We start from the raw sequence: 6000 nt of genomic DNA, 5'->3' as shown, positions 1-6000 counted from the left end.
TCCAGTGATTTACAAGCTTCTCCTGCATGACATTGCGCCGCCGTGCGCCTCTGGAAAGCTCAGCACATCAACCACTTTCAGAAAACTGAAAGTGCTTGTTAGAGTATTTGTTATGATGAAGTACATCGCAACCAGGCTTTCCTCTTAGCTCAGTGACTCATTCAAAAGACCTTCTTCCTCTAATGTTGGTTAATTATAAAGTGCTGATTTTGCTTTTGTCCCTATATCAGTGTGACCTATACCTTGACCAATATTCAGAACACTAAAATGGCTAGCTGACTCAAACTGACTCTAATCATATATTTGACTTGACATATTCTACATATTCTTAAATTCTATAAATATTACCATTCCTGCCCTGCAATCCTATACGTGATATATATTATGTGTGAAGGTGGGTACTGATTGTGCTGCAGCACCCCCTGCTGGTGACACAGCGATGATTATCGCGATATTTACGATTTTTATAAATACAGTACAGCGCTAACTCTGCGACTGCCTAATTGGTTGAAACGGCAGGGAAAAGGGCGGGCAGAATAATAGTTCGTCGTGATTGGTTGAGGGAAGACAATACGTAGCCTTTACATTATCACAACAGCCAATCAGCGCCGTGGTTGCTGGCGCTTGAGTCACCAACAGTCGGCTGCAAAATGGACGACAGACAGAAGCGGAAGTCCGACTTGTTTTCTAACAGTTGTGAGTAGAGCATTAACAACATCGACAACAACAAGAATAACATCACAGAAGCAAGTGCACAGCTTTTAGCAGAGAGCAGTACTGGCATATTGTAAGGTGAGACATGTTTCTTTTTTTTTCTCTCTCTCTCAGCGCCGTCTCCCTGCACAGTGTTTTTAATTTGCGCTCATTTGTACACTTTGCAGTGATGTGTTAACAGCCATCTTTATTGATCTGTGTGCATTCATGCTTTCAGTTACACGTTGGGTTTGTACATGGCAAATTCGGATTGGCTATTGAGAGCAAAATGTGGGTTATACACTCCCTACCTAATGTGTATTATAGAAACGAGACAACCTGTGCTGAGATGTGCGCATGCGTTTCGTGTTGTTGGGTCGGCTAACAATAATGTGTGTGTAGTTGGTGCATGTGTATTATATGACTATCTATTCTACAGCGTCTCCCTGCAACATACATACATACACATTGCTAAAGCAACCATTAAAAATGGAAATTACGGTCGGCACACTCCCTGCTCAAAACATCTTCTTGTGTCTGTGTCTATATGTATATTATTACCAAAAATAACAAAACTCAAACTATGTAAAATAAGAACATAGCAAGTAAATAAGAACATAGCAAGTAATATGTTTTTGTTCCAACCAAGCTCTCAATTACTTAATTGGACCCTTAATTGAACTAATAATCTCCTAAGAGCCTTTTAATTATTTTTAACAATAGGGGTTTGAAGTTAAGTATAAAATTGTATAAGGAAATTATGATCTTCTTAAGGAACCAACTTTTTATCAGTTACACAATTTAAATAGTAAAATGTAAATGCAAATTACTTCAATTAAGGGTTCAATTAAGTAGTTGCTCAGTTGGAACAAAAAACAGCTGAATAGATGGTACTCCAGGACCAGGGTTGAGAACCACTGAGGTTAGTGAATTTCCTGCATTTCAGCTCTTTGACTACCAGATTGATCCATGTCAAGGAATTATGCTTTCTAAGGTTGTTGTTTTTTCAAGCACATGCAGGTCAAGACCCCAACTGGCCCGGTGGGATTTGTAATGTGAGTGGAACTGTAAATCTTTGAGTGACTTGGTGCTGCACTACAGGAATATGATGCAGTCCCAGATGATTGTTTCCCTATGATTTTATCTCACAGTGTTTTTTTTACATCCTTCCTTCCTGGGAGATAAGGAATGAGAATTTACAAAATACAGACTGTTTAAAGTTTTCCTTGCTTCTGCTCTGAGATTTTGTCTTTTCTTAATCTTCAGTCCAATTAGACAGAACGTTTTTGCCTTAGCTTTGAATTGAACAAAATATTATATTATTTAAAGGATATATGATGCACTCCAAAAACTCATAGCTTACCCTTCCATCTTTTATTATTATTATTATTATTATTATTATTATTATTATTATTATTATTATTTCTTGGCAGACGCTCTTATCCAGGGTGACTTACAACATAAGTGCAAAACAAAGTGCAAAAATACAGTTAAGTACAAGGCATCAATCATTACAAATTCAATTTAAATAAACATAGTAATTCAAAATACATTTTACAAATTCCAATTTACAATTTACACAAGTACAGTAAGTGAGGTTCTACATCCTGGACGGTGAAAGCGAAGTGCTGTCAAGATGTAGGGGGCTACGGGAAAGGGAGCACGGAGGAAAACAATCTAGAACGCGAGAAGCATAATGAAAACTGTGAAGTGCTATCTAGCAGGGATAAAAGGACTAATATTACAAGTACTGTGGGAAAAGATGTGTCTTGAGTAAGCGCCGGAATGAGAGGACTCTGCTGTTTTGACTTCAGTGGGCAGGTCGTTCCACCATTTATGGTCCAGGGATGAGAAGGAGAGGCTCTGGAGGATGGAGAGTGGAGAGGAGGTAGAGTTAGTCTTCTGGCACTGGAGGAGCGCAGTGGTCTGGAGGGGATGTATGGAGAGACGAGTGTCTGAAGGTAGCTTGGTGCAGTGTGGTACAGGATCTTGGTTTCATAATGATATATAGAAGTTGATTTTAACCTTTTAAATTCTATTAATTCTGAATTATTTACATATTCACATGTAAAATGGGAAGTTGCTCAGTTTCCTCAGACTAACTCCAATTGTCAAAAAGCACACCCAGGAGAAAGAATGCCTGCCAGGTGGGAATGAACAGTTGAAATCTCTTTGCAAAGCCAACTCCTAATTTCATTAAACAGATTTTATGGAAGATTATCAGGAGGGCTTGTTTAATGGTGTGGATTAAGCACATAATCATGTTATCTCTTGCAGACTGCGAATGGGCATATGACCAATTTACTGAGCCATTCAAAAGCTGAACACATGCAACCAGTTTGCTCATGGATAACAACTGCTGGAGCGAGCCCCTATCACTGTGCTTTCACGAGGGCCATTTCAGAGCTGGGCAACGTGGGCCCATTGATAACAACATAATAGACCTGCCAACAAGTTATTTAACATTTCCCACATGTCCAAACTGAAGCCGCATGCTTGAATCCTGACCTTTTGCGTCTTTTGCAGTTGACTGTAGGGCTATATTTTCACTTTACGTTCGTAATGAATGCTTTTACTGTAATGGAAGAGTGGCACACAGAGAGAGCTAAAGAGGAGAATGTTTTGTTTGTGAACTGGAGAACCAGCTGCTGTTTAACTTTACATGGGAGCTGAGGATAAGGTCTTGGAGATTAATAAACTGATTCATCACCACCTGATAGGAGGACCAGAGTGTGGGCTTAGGTACTAGTTACACCTTGGTTAAAGGTTGCACTGAGTTTAGATGAATTTACCTCAACAAGAAGTTTAACTTGTATATTTGTTGATTGCCTTAGATTTGTTTAATGGAGACAAACATCATACTGACTGTTTTAGTCTGCCTGAAATGTGCATCACCTTCTTGCCTGTAGCGCTCCCCTGTTGATCCCATGTACTGACAGGGGCAGGTCTCCTTGATCACATGTTCTGAAAGGAGGAAAAGACAGCTGTCAGCAATGCAGCTTAATGGGCACACGGATCTCTCCATTACGTCCACCAGTGAGACGTGTGTAGGAGCTGAAACTTTCACATAAAATTAGTCAGCTTCCATTCCAGCTTTCCCTGGGGGCGAGCGCTTCATTTTGGTTTAATAACACCGTATAAGGCAACAGCCTCGCCCACATCACAGAAGCTCCTGAGCTAATGAATACAGAGGGGCTCTGGATTGCCAGGTGCTCTAGCTACAAAGCCCTTCACTCGTTATTGAGACTTGCAGATCCTGTCAAAAACGGGCAAATCCGCAGTGTTAGAAACGTCAAAATCACATTCTTCAGCGGGACTTCAAGAGCAACACCGCAATATAAAGAGTCTAATAAAGTACATATCATGCCATATAGCACAAGGCACATTGCAAGACCTGCTCCCAAGTACTGTATAAGCAGATTTATGGTTTAGGCTAAGATTGCCCTCTCAAAGTTAATGGTTACGTTATGGGTAGTCATTGATATTTTATGATATGAAGAAGATATTAATTAACTGAAAGGCATTCCCTTGCAGGTGCATGACTTATGTGTTACTATGATGTGTAAATAACATACCTTTCCTATGTTCATGATCTTCTACATAACATGCTTATATATGTTAAATGATATATGTTAGTCTTGCCAGGTCTCAATTCAGCCCAACTGCACTCACTATTACTGCCCAGGAACACTTTGATCAAGTTATTTCCATTAAGGTTATATATACAGTCAAAATGCTTATGGGTTGTTATTCACAATCTATTACTACTATATTGACTGTTTATTAACTGCTATTCATGTACACTTACTATGAAGTGGAATCAGCTCATCAGGGGGATCAAACATGAACCTCCTCTTAAAATAAACAGGCAATTTGTGCAGTCAAGTATGTATATCATGTGAGACCAAATTGTAGTTTGTCACCTGCACAGTGTTTATATATCCTTCCTTGACTGTGTTGTTTGTCAGGTGTTTGACAGTTTTCTGCCACAAAAAAATAAATGAACTTCCCCCAAACCCAAACAAACACAATGACCTCAATTTCACATCTTAGAACCCCTTTTACAACCGGAGTTTACTGTTACATGTATTTAGTTTAAATCAGCTTTACATTATCAATACAAATTTGACTATATGTCTATTGATGTATTTTCCTTTCTGTTTACAGTTAATTACACTGCTATTTTGAATGTTATCCAAAAGACTGCTGGGTATGTTTGTGACACTTATTCTACATCTTTAAATAAACCTTATACAAAATCACAATAGTTAGCAAGTGGCATCAACATTATGTTATATAATTAGTACCCTCATTAGTGAGACAGATGGAGTCCCAATTGCTGACTTTTCCTGTGTTTCAGCTTGTAATTATTCATGCATAGAATTTTGCTGAATGAAATTACTCATTTTCTGTCAGAAAATATAGGATATCATTAATTCTACAGGAAATAAAACTGAAATTAAAATTGGGAAGAAGATGCGTGGTGCAGTAGAAAAATAGATGTTATACTGGACTTTTATATATTGAGTGTTTTTGTTAATGTAGTCTGAGAGCTGCAAAATGAATGTAAAAGAGTCTTTTTATATTAAATAAACAACTCTTTTCATCTCCTGATGCTTTTGCTTGGGCCAATACCTTTTACTACTCGGGAGGTATAAAGGCACTTTAAAACAGTGCCAGATAGCAGCACGAAGACTTTTATCTTTGTCACAGCTTTCCAGAGGCTGATGTTTGTCAATTAAACCTCAGATATGCACCCGCTCAGTATATATTGCCATTTGAAGCTCAAGTTGCTGTTCTTGGAAAGAGGTCCTGACCCAAAGAGTGTTTTGTATCTATTTAAAAAAGGTCCCCTTGGGTCAACCTGCCAAATATGCTGTTAAGAAGTCCAGTTCTCTGAGCTGGTTTGGTCAAATGCATGAATTCCAAACACAGACATTATTCCAGTACTTAACACAGCATCCCTTGTATTGAGGGTTATAAGCAACTTGTTATGCCGAAGTTTTATACTGGCACCAGAAAGAGATTGGGATTTTACAGCAACTGTGTTGTTGTTTTCTTTCCTTGAGAATTTACATACAAACCCTGTATTATGTACCGCAAAAGTATAGACTGTCGGGAGTGGAATATTTCTTGAAAACTTAAACACAGATTTGAATAAAAGGCTCAGCAGTGCTTAAAGAAAGAATGTTTAGCTTCATGAACAACAGGAAGCAAAGCATAACCTATAAAGATAGACTTCACAAAGCTAGGAAGTTCAATAACTCTTTAATTGAATGTATTAGATATTTTTATAACATTATTCCA

At 38.3% G+C, this 6000-nt stretch overlaps 1 protein-coding gene across 2 annotated transcripts in view; it reads left to right on the top strand.

Annotated features, from left to right (window-relative positions):
• Positions 1-621: 621 nt before the first annotated feature.
• Positions 622-6000, top strand: part of opn6a (opsin 6, group member a) — a 34529-nt gene continuing 29150 nt past the window's right edge. For both annotated transcript variants that reach the window (XM_066696993.1, XM_066696994.1), the window contains exon 1: positions 622-792. The gene's annotated coding sequence lies outside the window, so the exon portion shown is untranslated. The remainder of the gene's footprint in view (positions 793-6000) is intronic.

Source organism: Amia ocellicauda, chromosome 23 (assembly GCF_036373705.1).
Source record: "Amia ocellicauda isolate fAmiCal2 chromosome 23, fAmiCal2.hap1, whole genome shotgun sequence".
Classification (NCBI taxonomy): Eukaryota; Metazoa; Chordata; class Actinopteri; order Amiiformes; family Amiidae; genus Amia; species Amia ocellicauda.
This window is presented reverse-complemented; position numbering and strand designations above follow the sequence as displayed.